The sequence below is a fragment of the Ciconia boyciana genome, chromosome 3 (assembly GCF_034638445.1).
Source record: "Ciconia boyciana chromosome 3, ASM3463844v1, whole genome shotgun sequence".
Classification (NCBI taxonomy): Eukaryota; Metazoa; Chordata; class Aves; order Ciconiiformes; family Ciconiidae; genus Ciconia; species Ciconia boyciana.
Genome location: NC_132936.1, coordinates 82,736,771 through 82,753,323, shown reverse-complemented (window position 1 = coordinate 82,753,323; position 16,553 = coordinate 82,736,771). Strand labels below are relative to the sequence as shown.

Below are 16,553 nucleotides of genomic sequence, written 5' to 3'. Positions count from 1 at the left end.
GGAAAAGGAGAGAAAGAAAGGGCATTTCCAAAAGAGATCAAGACGTGATGCTGACATTATCACACCCCAGGGAGAGGGCTGAAACCATCCAACTCATTTCATTTGAAAACCTTAGGTTCATTCAGATTTCCATTCCCAAAGGTAAGCAGCCAATTTCCTTCCTCCATGAATAATTCAGCCTTGCTGTGTATTTACTATTTCATATGTCATCTCCACCTTAGTATGTAACAGTTCATTTTGGACAATATCTCCTCAACATTCTGGAAAATATCTTTCTCTTTCCTATTACAAAACATTTGCAAATTTCTTCAGTTTCTAGATCAAAGCTATTGGAGTGAGCCCAGAAAAAGTGGGGGTTTTTTAGCCTGTGGCTGTATCAATCAGCAGGTCACCAAAGGTTTCTGGATCAAATGTTAACACTGCTTAGGAAGACATCCATAAGTTACTGAACATTTCGGCACAAGAAGGAGGAAGAAAAGAGTGACTCAAAACAAATCCAGGATTTCTTGTTTTCAATAAGACAGAACCAAATTTCTTCACAACTTCGCCAAAACCCATGATTGAAGGCACATGGAAACACATGTTGTAGCTTAATGTAGCTGTCCCTGAAGTCCACGAAGACATCCTTGTAAGGTTTTTGTGGTCTTTGGCTCAGACACAAAATGCAGACAAAGTGCTGATCAAAAAAAGGACTGCAGAACTCAGTAGAGAAATGAAACCCTATCAGGGCAGGCTGATAGGTTTGAGATCAAGCTGAACTGGGTGTGAACTTCTCCAAAATGCAAGTTGGAGGGAAGTTTTTTATTCCTAGAGAAAAAAGCTCTGAAAATTTTGGAGCCAGGTCCAAATTACCTCAAAATTTGGGAGACATTTGGCTTTGGGATTCTGTCTCACACTCATCCTAAGTATAAATAAGGGGAGTACTAAGAGAAGGGGTCCTTTCAGTAATCTAGTTACTAGTGCTGAGCACAAGCTAAAGGAAACTGGAAATCTGAAACAGATCCGAAACTTTGTGTTCAAGCTTGAAATTAAATTTCTCCCCCGCTAAGGTCTAGCATCTAGCTCTTCCGAGTGTGAAATAAACCACATTTAACTGAGCCAAGAAAATCAAAAGGAGACACCCTTCTCATGCCAGGCTGGTGCTGATGGGACGAGAAGCTGCTTGCATAAGACAAGCTTGCTTTATACTAATAAAGTAAAGGCCTAGCTATACTAGCATTTTAGATGGTAACAGAGGTATAATTTGCAAAGGTCTAGTCAAAGGCTGTGTCTTTGTCTCTTCTCATACCAGGACTATGACAGCCTTATAGAAGCCAAGCTGGAACTTGTCGGAAGCTCCATCTATGACCCAGACCAAAGTGCCTTCCCCCCCCAGTTCATAGAAGTTCAGATAATGATCTGCTATTTCTGTCTTTAAGCCTAGAGCTGACTGCTCTCAGTCTCGTCAAATGTGCAACATGCTCAAGAACTTGTACAGGGCAGAATTTTGCCAGAGGGCAAAATCCGGCCCAGGGTATAAAAGCTCCAAACATCCAGGCTGGAGGAGAGCAGGCCTCGCAGTGAGGCATCCCTGAAAGCAGTAATAAAAAGGTAATCTTCCTTCCTTCCCATAAAATAAAGCAACAAATGGTATTTGTGGTGCTGACAGAACTTGCTGTTTGCTGAGGGTGAGATATAGCCTTTGGCTGTTTATCTAATGCAGATAAATAAGCAGCTATGAGAGTAAAGGTCAATGAAGTATTTGTCCTATCCCTAAATTACGCAAGAGTGTGTCATCATGCAGATTGTAGCTCAGCACAGCTACCCTGGCTTGTGTTTCAGGAGACCCCGTTCCTGTCATCCCAGCAGTGAACATTCCTGCTTTTGACATGTAAAGGGGTAGTGAACAAAGTTCAGCAGGCACCTCCCAGAGAGAGAGCTCCCTAATGCTGTCATGGGAAAAGGGCTGCTGGCCAAAACAACAACTGTGCCAGCAGCACGTGTACATATTCAGAAAGTACATTGTATTAATCCATAATTTTGGAGTCAGAGAATGTCAGACAGCAAACACAGAAAACCCCTCCACATAGTTTACCCAAATATGTGGCCCAGCATAGTCCGGGAGGAGAGAGGGAGTGGGAAGGAAGGGGTTTTACGTGACTGAAAGAGCTTTTTTTCTGTGTGTGGCCGTACTAAATACAAGAAACATGAGTAAGAGCCATGGGATAATGTGAGGAAATCCCTTTGGAGCAGTTGGAGGTCAAACCCTGTTTCCTTGGACACGAATCTAAATGGAGGGTGCGCACTACTGAACCTGAGTGCAGACGTGGTCCAGTGGCTCCGTACTGGCTGGGATGAACATGGCTGGACACAAATGCCAGTGCACCACTCACACCTCTCTGGAAGAGTCCTCCTGGGCTCCTACGATACACTGGGTTTTTTTTCCTCACATCACAGCGAAGTCTTCCTGGGGAATCATTACACTGAATAGGATACGGAAATTATGATTCTTACTCTTCACTTGACAACTGCCATAGTGCCCTGAGGCCTCAGCTGCGGCTGGAGCTCCGTCGTGCAAGGCATCATGCCACGTGCAGCAAACACCCTTCCTGGCTTTCAGCATTGCTCTCTGCCCCAAGGAAGAGCCACTCCCAAGGGATGTTCTGCAGCCCCATGCTCCCCCTGCTTGAGGTAAGAGCCTTCGGGTGGGCTCAGGATTCCAGCACAAGCTCTGCTCCAGGAAACATGTCTGTGAGCCCATCTTCCAGCTTTGCCTCATCTCTGTTCAGCATCTCTGACTTCCCAGGCCCTCAGCAAAAAAGAAATATAGCTGCTTCATGCCTCTGTGACTTCACACAGCAAAATTCCTCCTGCAGCTGGCTCTGTGCCCTGTATTACATCACTAGAAGGTGGGATAATACAAGGCTGGGTCTATCTTCATATGTTGTCAAGACATTCGGGACAGTAATGTTTTCCAAGTCTCCTCCACTCATCTTCAGGAGGTGGGAACTGCAAGCCTTGGAAAACCAGATGCTCAGGCATATAATTCAGGCACAAGGCTGGTGCAGTGAATCAAAGACAATGCAGGAAAGGATCTTGACTCTCATGGTAATCCATGAATGAGAGAAAGCTGAAACCTGTGGCTCAAGTCCCTCAAGAATTTATGCTCTGATATAACTGAAACCTCCCAGGAGATGCTGGGTCAAGATAGAAGAAATAGACAATTTATGGCATTCCTAACGTATTCATCTCCCCACCAGTGTGTAGCTGGCATTTACATTAGCAGTGGATTTTACTCAGACAAATTACTTTTCCTGCAAGCTACTATGTTGTTTGGTGTGCCAGGCTTAACAGGCACAAGAGGAGGCAGAGGACAAAAAGGCGAAGGCAGTGGTCCTGGTTTCCCTGGCATTGAAGGCCCCACGTTGGGCACCACAAAGGACTGTCGTGGTTTAACCCCAGCTGGCAACTAAGCACCACACAGCCGCTTGCTCACTCAAGCTACTATGACCTGTTTCTTTGCATGAGAAATAAGAATACATACAACAGAAAAGTCAGATGGGATGGAGTAGGAACTAGAAAAAACTTCATTAAAAATTATTGTGTATCCACAGCAGCAAGTTATCACTGACCAATAACTTCAGCTACGGTGAAAGATGGTAGAGCAGTTACACAGTGCCAGCTGAACAGATGTAGTTGTTCAAAGAACCAACATTTACAAGGCATGCCAGAACTGTTACAAAAACATCTTCTAAGTACCAACGTCTTCTCCCCTGAGACAGAAGATGGGACATCACTTATTACTTTCTTTTTTAAAAGGTCCTGCTACAGAAACATCCACATTTCAGAGGGGTGCTGGTGGCCTGATGCCACCAAGATCTGCAGATGTCAGGAGATGTCTGTGTGGCAGATACACTAAGGTGCTGGGTTCTTCTAGCGGGTAGGATTCTCTGCATGTGCCATGGTTAAGAAAACACTACTTCCACCAGAAAACAGCTTTCCAAAATGGGAAGCTTGTCCTTGTTGCCTGTCTGGCCAAAACCCAGACTTTGAAACAGTTAGCTGTCACGAGCCACAGCGTTTCTTCCTCAGCTTTGGTGTAAATGATTCACACTCTACCCCAATTATCTGCCTGGATTATTCAAATCACTTACAGTGCCCAAGAGTGACCAGCATGCCAAAGTTGGCCTTCTTGTGTCCCCCAGTGACACCTCTTGCAGACAGATCTGAGAGCAAGGCATCACTCAGTCCCCAAAGCAGAAGGCCATGTCCCCGGAGCAGTCAGAAACAGGTCCCTCATACAGCAGAGCAGAAAATAACCCACTAGAAAATCACAGCCTTTTGTTTTACCAATTAACACTTCTAAATTAACATTTAGCTGCTCCAAGACAATTGCTGAGATATTTGTGGGGTTTTTTTTTCCTCCTCCACTGTGGCAGCTGCTACTTCTTTGCTTTTTCCAAGTCTGCTTTCTGACCACCGTTCAGCAGCTGGCCAGCCAGGGAGCAGGGGGACACTGCAGCAGCACGTTACGCGTGCTTTCCCACAGCCTCACTTCTGAGGAATTACTAATGTTGACTAAACACAAACACAATTCGACAGACATATATGCTGTATATGCTTTCACAAAGGCTAGAAAAATTGGCTCCCAGGAATTTTAAAACTTTCTCTTAATTAGTAAAATTGCATGAAATAAGATTTAGATTTCATTTCAAGCTTTTTCTCTCCTTGCACAGAAGATATAATTTATTCAGTACAATCAAAAAAGATCTTTAAACTTGCTAAGTTTCTATAAACCTTTCAGGAAGCAAAAGCTACCAGATTTGTGAAGGACATTCTGTTAAAGCATTTATGTTTAGTAAGAGGTAGATGCAGCAGCAGTTTTGTTCTTAATAAATGTAACGCTATTAGAGGTTTTTCAGTTTACTAGGATACTAATGAGGGTTTATTTGAATGATGATATATTTATGATTTCTGTATTTGACAATCAGCTTTGAAAATGAAGTGTTGGTTAGAAGAGATGTATAATTACGTGCATCCACACAGGGAGATCTGTGTGTTTTATACATAGACAAGGTAAGCCTTGCCTTTAAAGCAGCTTCTGGCCCCAGCCGGGGCATCGCTAGAACTGTTTGGGAGTTTGGGAGCATTTTTAGGAGCATTTGAGGAACTTTCCTTTAGGGGTGATGCTGATGATTCCTGATTCCAACCATAGTGGCCAGATGTCTGGAACTACTGGAAGCCCAGTTTAAATTACCTGTTTTCTATGAGCCTTATTTTTTGAAGGGTGGATCAAATTAATCATATTATTAAAACAACGGTGAGGAAACCAATGACTGCAAGCACAGGGCATTGGTCCAGGGAGAATTAGATAATTAATTGCAGTTGCTATGAACTGACTTGGGCACACCTGCTAAACTGGGGAAGCCAAAGCAATATTTATTTTGACACATTTTTGTGGGAGAATGCTTGGAAAGCTAAGGATATTGTAACATTACTAGTTTATGTAGTTTTGAGTCTGAATTGTCCACAAATGATTGAATTTCACTGAGCTGTTAATACATGAGACTTACGTGTATCCAATTAGGGCTATTAAAAGCAAGAATGTTGTGGATAATGTTTCCAATGTTAATTAATTGAATAGTATCAGTTGGAGAATGCCTCCCCAGAAGCTGTCTCAACCAGCCCCTACCAGCTGTGATTTATAGCCACTTGGCCTGGTGGTGTGGAAATTTTAAAGACTGAATTGCTGCTACAAGCTTGTTCTTTAGCAGTGAAATTAGGCTATAATTCTATACAATTTCTTAGGAATGAAATAAAGAAATATTTTTCTTTTAATAATTATGTTGTTTTAGAATGTTGTAAGGATTTGCAAGTTGAAGCCCAAAGGATTTCTGTGATGATTACTTGAAGCAAGCAGCGGGCAGACTCTCTAAGTTTATTAATTTCAGTGGTTACTGTGAAGAAAAAAGTCACCAAGGGGAAAAAAAAAAAAGGTTCCCAAATCTGGAATGTACTTTTTCAGCATGAGCTGGGGCAAGGGTGGGGGTTTCCTATGTTTTGCCAAATACGAAGAACATGTATTAAGAGTCTATAAATTGTGAAATACCTGAAAAAGCCTGAAACAGGAAAAGATGCTCATTATAGGATGGTGTGGTGAGGGGCGGGCTTCCTTTTAACTCTACAAAAGTTTTGAGGCAAAACCACCGAGACGTGAAGTGGGTGCTCTCTGAATAAAATTCTCATTTTAGCTCAGTTTTGAGCTATAGGATTTGCTTATTTTTAAAGATTTTTAGATAGCAGAACCTGTTGTATACATTTATGGTTAAGAAGAACCTTTCCTGAAAATGCAGATGAAAACTATTGGGCAAAGTTCTATGTGTAAAATGCATCAGCCACAAAAGACAAACTTGTAATGGATTCAGTTTATAATACCTCATCTGATTAATGAAAGGGGATTAGAATAATTATTCAGCCAAATATAAATGGATAGGGAAATAAATCATTTGCTTAGTTGATAATAGCTAAGATAACATGCTAAAGTTTTACAGCTTAAAAATAAAAGATCTCTTTCTAATTTTATTACTTATTTAAATAATTTAAAAATAATTATACGCACACGGTTTTATTACTTGCCATGGTGTTGCAGCACATCATTTAAGAACTATTTGCATTTTGGCAACCCTGACACTTCATCCAAACACGGTTCTTGCTGTTGGGACAGGAAGCCCCTGTCTGTGTCATTCTGGAGTTTTTACCTGTATGTGTGTGATTCATGAGATTCTGGTATTTATGCACAACTGGACATTTCTGGTCAGTTTGAAACCAGCATCTATAAGACTGAGGATGAATTCAATGCCTCCCTGTAAGTGTACAGCAGGAAGATACAAACATGGCTATCCAGCTTCACTTTGTCCATAGGCATGCTGGGTTTAGAGTGACAACTAAAACGTAAGCAGTGCAAGCTAAGAGAAAAACAATTATCAGAAAAATTAATTAGAAGAATTCTGGTCCACTGTGTGTGATGTACCCCAAAAATCTGGCAAAGAAAAACACCCAAGTAAAGGCATGTGGGTGTTTATCGTTTAAAATACAACAAAGGTCAGCAGAAAAGTTCAGCAACTACTGTTAGCTTTCATTTAAAATTTTAGTAAAAGTGTATTGTAGCTGCAGAGGTTATGATTTAACTTGCAATATTAACAATTGATTGAACAGAAATCTTTCTAGTAACAGAAATTAATAGTGACATGACACTAGCAAAATCTGATTACTATTACAGGACCAAAGTTGTTACCAACAAGATTAAACATTGAAGATGTATTAAAATTTCTTTCCAAAGAAAGGCTGCCTATCAGCGTGTAATCTTGTTGCCAGTCCAGCCAGGAGGGTCTCTCCCAGCCCTGAGGGAATAATCTAATTTTGCAGAAATACAGGTTGGGAATATTTAGAGGTGAGATGTTCACTTAATGTCAGTGAATTTCATTGTAGGCATGTAAATATGTTACCCAGAAAGGTTATAGGAAGCCTTTTTCCTAGTTAGGAAGGCAAATGGAAATGTGCTGGTTTTATAAGTTTACTAGAATTCCTTTTGGTTAGTCACGAAGACAAGATAATATGAAAATATAGTGATGATTTATATTTTGTGGAAGCCATTTGTAGAGAAACAAGATATAACTGCCTTGACTAAAAGTTAATTAGAAAGGAAGAATGTAAAATAGAGAAAGCAGGGCCTAAACAGCATATTTAGGAGGAGGGCTTTTTTAAACCCTCCTAAGGGTAACACTTCTAGACTGGCCACCACAACACTGCTGCCTGGCCGCGTTGGGGTAACAGAGGTAAACAACTGCTTTGCTGATAGCAATAAAGAAAACTACCTCTATATTTCAGTTTTAATGAATCCCTGAGGTTCCCGTAATAATTTTTACATGATGGGTCAGAAATGAAGCTGGCAAAGGCAAGAGGTGTTAATTGGCTGGTTTTTAACCTGAGGATAATCCAGTGCTATTTTTGTTAATGTCTCCAACAGAGAAAGCTTCGATCTCCTGCCTCTGGACTTCTGAGTGATTTGTGTCTGGAATTTTTTAAGTATCTACAAATTGTTTATTCAGACCCAGGGCCTTCTCCCATCAGTATGGACCATGAGCATCATTTGAGTTATCCCATTAGAAGAAGATCACAACTGGAAGCCTAGACCCAAGAGATTAAATCTTGTTACAAGTCTTTTAATATAACTTAAGTGTTGACAGGCTGTAGGAAAATCTCCTTTAAAATCTCCTTTTACAATCTCAGAAGGAGTGAGATGTTTGTTACTACTAACAAAAATACTCTGAGCCCTTGTGCAGGGGAAACGTACCCAAACATGCACAAGGTGCAGAAGCTGAAAGAAGAACACAGTGTAAAGCATCCTCGGCTGTGGAGTTTTCTCTCATGAGAAACAAGAGTGGGCTTGCACTATGTACCCTCAGAACATGAGGCAGATTATCTTTTTGAATGTATGCAGCAGAAACCACCTAGAAGATCATCCAAAACAACCTTGCATGAGCCCCCAAAGGAGGGAGTGAAAACAGCCTTTTCCTGTCTGAATCAGTGTGAATCTCCTTGATGTACAAGGTGCTTAAACACTGCTGTAAAAGATGCGTTACAAAATATAGAGTTAGGCATGCCGGATCAATCGTAGCTTCTGCACAACTAACTCTCACTACTGCTTCAGGAAGTAAATCCACTGGATTTTTACTTTTACAGGATTTCCATTAAGTCCTGTGCTGTTTACATTGGCTTTATATTTAAGGACCTTACACAGACCTAAATCTGATTTCTGGAACTTAGAGAGGGATTGTGTGTCTCAGCTGTAGTAAAATTTAATCCTGAGCCAAAACTTTGAGCACAGTCAGTGATCTGTGGAGTATGGGCATCACCCCATTAGCTAAGTGGTGTCAGAAAATTATCCTCTCCGGTCTCCCAGAAGAAGCTGACCTACACTGCTTCTGTTACATTGAATTGCTTTAATTTACTTTGTCCATCTAGACAATGTTGAAATCAACACACAAGCAGAGCTTTCATGGCTTAATTGACAAAAGCCTGCAAATATGTATTTGCATAGCTTTAAAGGATGATGAGTTGTTCCTGTAGAGAATCAACTGCATCTGTTATTTTCAGCTGTGACTATGATTCTTCTCAGTTCCATTTCTTTTTCACTTTACTTTCCAGCACAGAAAACCTCTTTTGTTCTTTTGTTTATACAGAAGATCATCCTATATTCTCAGGCAACACTTCATCCACTCAGCAAGGGAAGTACTCAATTTATGCTTTGAGGTCAGCAGGATTTTCTCCTTTTTTTTTAAAACTCATTTCCTTCCTATTGCCATGGACTGACATTGGCATGACCTTCCATAGAACAGCCCAAGAGCTTTGCTGGCTTACGCTCCCTGTCCCTTAAAAGGAGAAGGGGTGTGAGAGCATCCAAGCTGCCTACTGCAAGACAACCCGTGTATCTGGCAAATGGCCCCTGAACCCTCGTTCCTCCTCTGCTGAAGTGGAGGTCAACAGGTGTGGTCAAGAGTGAAAAAACATTGTTTGGACACATATGTGCTAGCTGTCTGAGGAGGCCACCATGACGTTAGGAGATCACTTGCCAGGTTATGGAGGTCAGGTACCAAACACCATGCCTGGCACAGCACCAGCACCTATGATGAGGACCCGATCAGCCTGGGCCCAGTGCCATCCTGACAGATGGGCACATGTGCAAGCATCCAAGTAGATGTAGGCAGGGTACCTGTTTTGGAATGCCTTAATGAGCATCTGTTCTGAATTTCTGTGCCCGTGGCTGAAGGGAGGCACCATCCCTGATCCCAGTCAGTACGCAGCTGCAGAAAAGCTATGAGCTGAATTCTGCACTCCGGGTACCTGCTTCAGGGACATTTACAATGCCAGAGTGGTCCAAAGGGACCTTAATACCTGAGAATCAGGCTTACACACGTGCTTTTAACCAGAAGGAGATGCTGCCAAGTGTACCTGCCCTCACGGCTGAGAAAGGGAATTTGCCCTTCTGGGGCAGCTGTAGCAGGCAGCAAGAAGCATTGTGAAGAGCTGGTGCCTCTGATGAACCCAGCTCTAGGCACAGCTGTAGGTACAATGCACCTGAAAGACTAAAAGGAACAAAAACATTCAGCTGGCTTTGAAAGAGAAACAGTGAGGGTCAAGTCTTCTGACAGACTTAAAAATTCTGTAACATCTGCTGAAAAACATATCTGCCTGATTTATATTCCACCTCTCCTCTAACTGGTGATAATAGATCTGTGTGGGTTTTGTGTGACAGCAACAGCTAGGAAACTAGGTAAGATCATCAAACACATTTTATATAAGCCATCAATAACAATATTCAGTCCCTAGCACCCCGTACTGGATGGAAATCCATGCCCATTCATTTCAATCAACATGTCAGTTTGATGACGTAATTTAAATAAAAGAAGAAAGGAAGGAAGTTTCTTCATAGACCACAAGTATTTTCAAACTTTTTATTTTCCAAAAAATACTATGGAAAAGAATAGCTACAAGGCAAAACTAGCTACAAGGTTATCTCTAAGTGAAGGTGAACCAGGCAGAAACACAGCCATGAAAAATGATGCGCATGGCCAGAGACAGAATTGCATTTTGGGAACTGAGACTCACTTGCTACACAGATATTGTTATATTTAGGCACAGATTCTTCCTTCAGGTACTCTTGAACATGTGTAGCATTCTTCCTTGTAGCACAAGGGAGCTTGCACACCTCATCCACATGGGGCAGCTCAGTCACCTCTGTCCCAGCAAACTGCAATGTGAATTCCTTGCCTTTTATACCAAAAATATTGTGCATAAAAGGCAACTTTAGACCTCAGATGTTTGAATTTTATGTGTGTCTAAAAAAATAATCCAAAGTCTGAGCCCTTAATAGGTGATCAGTTACTAAGAGATTTTCTTTTGTGGAATGGTTCACGAGTATATGATAGCAAGTTGAAAAATGCTAATCTTGCAGCTTTTAAGACAGACATATTCTGTGGCTTCACAGAAATTTAGCACACATTTAGCAATGAAAGGCTTAACACTCACTGCAGACTGGTACTCTCAAACCATCCTGGCACAGATCACATCTCCAGGCTCATGCAAAGCCACATCAAGATTTTAGCCCTAGAGACATCCCCTCATGCATGGCTGCCTTCTCTTCTCCCAGGCCTCTTCCAGCTGCTGAGCTCTCCTTACAGTAATGACAGGTGTGCAATGTGCCCTTCTCTGGCCTCTTATTTGGCATAATACCACCACATTCAGGAAGGACAGCAATATCAGGAAAGCATTAAATGCAGTTGGAGCTCATTTTAACAATGCTGCAGCTGAAAACTGCAGCACCTCATGACCAGAGGACTCCTGCCAGTCAGGGAGCTCTCTCCACTGAGCACAGCTTAGCACTGCCAGCCTGTGTCCCACCAGGTCTCTCTCTCACCACATCTGTGCACGCAACAAAACATATTCCAGAGCTTCACGGTCTGGATAGATTATTTAATGAAAGCAGCTTTCAGAGGCAAGGATGTCACTACAGACTGCATGTTTAAAAGTATGTAACAGCTCAGAGAGGAAGGTAAGCATATTAAAATTTGGCTTTAATCACCAAACCTGAACAAAAGGTTGTCCGTTATAATTCCAATGGCATGATGAACTGCCAGTAGCAGGCCTAGAAGCTACAAAATAATATACCATCAGGCAACAGCACACACCTCCTGGCTGCTTCCAAAAGCAGCTGCAAGCAGAGCCTGCTGTATGCTGAGTATGCTGGCAGCAATGGGTCACTGGGGAGACAAGAAGGCAGAGGCCATCCGAAGGCCACAGGCTCAGGGGATTCAGTGGTTTTCACCACCAGCCTGGTGCCTCATCCCTGTCCCTCCTCCATCTGCACAAGCAAGGCCTGGAGAAAAGGAAGACGAAGCCAGACCCCCTGGGGTGGGGTTTGACAGTTCCTTATTTTAGGTATCTAAAAGTTATTTCTTCAATATCTACACTGGGCTCCCTCTATAATAGAGCCAATGGACAGAAGGTGATCCATTCGGCCCTCAGACGGATTATGTCGATCCCTGGGCTGAAGCCCTCTCCAGAGGTGCCTCTCATTCTGCACTGATACAGACGGTGCCCAGATGACCAGTGTGTGTTGAGGCTACACCTGAACAAGGGACATGGGAGTACTTCCATGGGCCAAGGTCCAGCTGCACTGCTACTTGCAGCCCCCACCACAGCAAGGCACAGGCATCATGGTATGTTTTGGACAAGTCCCTGATTCAGCTGGCTGGGAGACAAGCACACAGTGAGCATGAGATCGTGCATCCACTGCTTGGTTATCTGTAACACAGCACATGACAAGACAAATTCCTCCTCGAGCATGCAGCTCACACACTGACCCAGACAGAGGCACTACTTGCTGAGCCATCTAGGTGAACCATGCAGGTTCACACCCGTGTCCAAAGCCAGCCTTGATTGCTTCCTAGTGCTGCATTCAAAGCAACTGAAGCTGCAGAATTGAATCAAAACTGCTATATTGCATCTTTGATGATACTCACTTGAGAAACAGGACTCAAAAGAGCAACCTTTTCATTATACGTGAGTTCTCCTGAGCAGGGAGAACCGCTTTGAGCTTGAAAGGGGGAACACTCGTGTGGCCTTGAGTGCCACTGAGGCATCTATTAACAAATCTTCTAGTTCAAGTATGTGGTATTAAAAATATCAAACCCCTCAGCCATTCCCTATTGTTAAAAGTGAACAAATGCAGCCAATTACATCCCATTATCACTATTTCACCAACAGAGCAGTTAATCTGTGACACCATGAGGCTAACTTCATAAAACACAGGTAAGTGTCACACAAATCTGCCTGTGTTCTAGACACTGTCGATGAGTAATGTACTTTTATAACATGTCCCAAATTTCTGTTGTCTCCATTTTCCTGTGCCTCTCTTGACATGCTGAAATAAGTATTTAGGCCCCTTCACTCTATTTACATGATTCTTGCAAAATTAAATCACTAACTGTTTTTGAAAACTGTCCTATAGTCTGATTGCCTTTAAAATCTTTTTTTTCTATGCTGTGCATTTCTTTTTTAAATATAGGGCTTCTATATACCTTTATGCTAGTAAAAGTGCATTAATATGTTTCCCTGGACAAAACACCTAAAAATATTACACAGGGTTCTGCAGGACAAAAAGAGATGGTATTCAATCCCACATCAGGGCAAATTTGTACTTCTGCATTATAGCATAAAGCTATCCTAAAAGAAGCTTATCCCAGCATCTGGTGATTCTTTGCGAATCCCAGGCTGCACAGTGTGGCTGCCTTCTCCCTACTACTGGTGAAGAGAGCATGATAAAAGAAAAAAGCAGATAGCTAGCATGCCGGACTCTAACCATCATCACCTGCCAGTACAGTAGTGTAGCTTGTGGACTTCATATTTATTTTTGGAAAAGTTCACCAAGGGGCAAGATAAAGGAGTACAATTACAGCACCAATGTACCTTTGCAGTCACCTTCTTCACCAGCTCCCGTCACTCTGGGCTAACACCTGAGGGATGAGCCCATGATTTTAGAAGTATCCAACCCATAAGTTTCCATGCATAACTGCAATTACATTAATTGACAATCATGTTCATAGGTTGAGGGCAGCTTCTGTGGAAGCTGAAGATGACAGTGTTCAGATGATGTCAGTTGTTTTCAGATAAAGTCAGCGGGCCAATGACGCGGAGTACAAGGAGGTCACAGAAATCTCAGAGGTTTCTCAAAGCATCAATCACCTATCCTCATATTTCATTTGGGTTGTTGGAGCCAAATTCATTGCTGCTTCAAATCCAGCTGAAGCCTGCAGCTTCCACATACACTGGGTTGCTTTCCATATTCAGCACATCAGAAATAGGAAAGTGCTGCAGAATACATTATTCCCCATTTTACCTCAGACTCGCAGTTTGGACTGTAGGCCACACAGCCATAACTAACAGAAAATACACAGGTAGTGTCAGGCTACTATAGTGCCTTTCACATATGGCCCTGCAGTGCCACCTTCAGACCAAACCAAGACATGCCCTATCACTCTCGGGTAACAGCCCATCCCACCTTTAGCTGCACTTCAGCCCCAGCCAGAAGCCCTGAGCCCACAGTGAAGGTGGATCCAAAACACGGCCCAACTTCAGATCCAGACTGAACTTTGTTTCCCTACAATACGGCAAAGGAAAACAGAAGGATCTGGCCACTTGCAGTGCTAGGTCATTAAATGCCATAACCAAATCTGCAAAGTCCTAGAAGTCATGTTATTTTATTTTGGAAGAAAGCTTTCACAGAATACCCCATCCTGAGTCTGGCTCTTGAGGAGATCTTGTGGGTCCTCTTTCGTTCCTAAGGTGTCAGACAGTAATATTATGGTACACTTATTAGTAAAAACTAGTAAAAAATTAGATTAGCATTTTTAGAGAAACCTCAACATGACCTTCTGGGCAGCAATTTCACAACTACAACCAATTATAGGCATAATAATTGCGGTGAAACTAATGTAGGGAACAAATGATAGTATTTAAATACCTGATCTGCAGATAGAATTTGACATACTATATCTGGTTTTACATGGCCCAGAAGTTTCTAGCAGGTGTAAACAACAGAAACCATCAATCAGAAGATGAATTAAACATTTGGCTTTTGGTTTTGTTCACCCTCATACTCAAGATGGACACCGATTAAGTCAGTTCTAGCTATTTATTTTTTGATTACTCAGAAGTAATTATCTGATTAACATACAGTACCCTATATTCTCAAATCACTGAGATATCAGCTATATACTTTCTAACCTAGTGCAATCTTTATTTCTGAATTACACCCTTTGTTCTAATTTCCTCTATAAAGCAGAAATACTGAAACACCCAGTCCTATTAATCTCTCATGTTCTCCTGTCTTTGCTTTACCATTCTTCCAACCTCCACCTTCCTCTTCAGTATTACTAATAGCTTTTATAGAAAGCTTTACAGTTTTAATGTATTTTATTGGCATGTCCATGTAAAGTAATTGAGAGTGGTTGGAGGCAGAGGAGTGTGGCATTAGCACAACGATATATTTATCAAATATAACCTACATATAGGCAAGCTCATCTTGCAAGATGCACATAATAAAAACAAGATCTGAAAAGACATTTGTCTCTTAGCCTAAAGTACTGTTTATACAGTGCAAGATGTCTAAAACTACATGTTCTCTTATTGACATAACATGACATATTTTTCATAATCCAGTAAAATCTGTCTATTTCTGTGTTAACCAATCTTTGGGAATTTGTTAAAACTTTTGGTTAATTTGGGGGTTTTTTTGAGCAAAAATAACCAACATCTATGAGGGATTCAGTAACATTAGACCAAACTTCTTTAAGGCCCAACCTCAGCCTCAAAATGTACCATTTTGGGGGGCAGCTTTCAGCCACAAAGTTCTGGTCTGTGACATACTGGGATGCAGCTCACGTGAAGGCACACCAGCTTCCTCCAGCATTATGGAGAGAAGATACCCTGGAGAAATGGTCACGTGACATTTTAGACTTTAATATCCTCTGTGCATCAGGGCTATGATAACTTTGGGAACCTGTGTTTATAAGCTCTAATTACTGTTAAGTAGTTGGTTCTTTGAAAACTGTAGCAAGTTTCTTTGTCTATGTGTATCCACAACATCAAGAATAATCAGCAGATTCTCTGAGGGATTCTTGGTGCTGACTCAACATGTATTGTTTCACTGATTAGAGATAGGAACTTAAAAGCTGACCTTTGACCAGCAATAGACTGGGTAAGGAAATGGCTGGGACAGGCAGAGGCAGTTTTTCCTACAGCTTGGGAGATGATGGAGAAGTGGAAAGAATGGGAAGTTGTGAGCAACAAGATTAAAAAAGCCAGAAATAACAGAAGCGGAATTTTTAAAAGGACTGGCAGAAAGATGAATGTGGAGGACACACAGGAAGCATTGTCTGGGGAGGTAAAAGACAGACAGGCTGTTGTGGTGGAGTCTTAGAGCCCCTTGCTGCCAGGCTAACCAGGATTACAGGGGAATTAATAAGACATCAAAGAAAGAATAATATAAATCAAGTGCTATTGCACTCAGGAAGTTTATTCCACAATCTGACTTTCCTTGGGGTTTATCTTGGAGGTAAGAAAAGCCATGGTGAAGTCTTGGAGTGCTGCAAAAAAACCCTAAATCCCTGTCTGTTATATATACCATGTCCCTCAAAAATTATTTGCAGCAAAAGGCTCAGCCTTTGGCTGAAATGCTGGCAATTGGAGGGAGGGGATTTCAAAGAATCTGAGGTAGACATTTTACGATTAAAGCCAAACAGTGCATTACAGCTTTCAAGAGGAACTGTCACAGGGAGGTTCTGCACCAGGGGAAAAATGTTTGCATGCTCACCAGCAGGAAAGTCAACTGCAATCGGCGCAGATTCCAGGAAGAGCGGAGGGGAACTTCTTCATCATACAAACACCATTCGACTTCCAACGCAGACGTCAGAGCGGCACGGGCTACGTTCGGATGAGGGAGCATTCTGTGAACA

The 16,553-nt window shown here is 42.0% G+C and overlaps 1 long non-coding RNA gene across 3 annotated transcripts in view; it reads right to left on the bottom strand.

Annotated features, from left to right (window-relative positions):
- LOC140649324 (uncharacterized) overlaps positions 1 to 16,553 on the bottom strand; it is a 98,093-nt gene that overhangs the window by 80,899 nt on the left and 641 nt on the right. For 2 of the 3 annotated variants that reach the window (XR_012041574.1, XR_012041572.1), the window contains exon 2: positions 16,412 to 16,544. This is a non-coding gene — a long non-coding RNA (uncharacterized lncRNA). The remainder of the gene's footprint in view (positions 1 to 16,411; positions 16,545 to 16,553) is intronic. The other variant, XR_012041573.1, reaches the window with a different exon arrangement.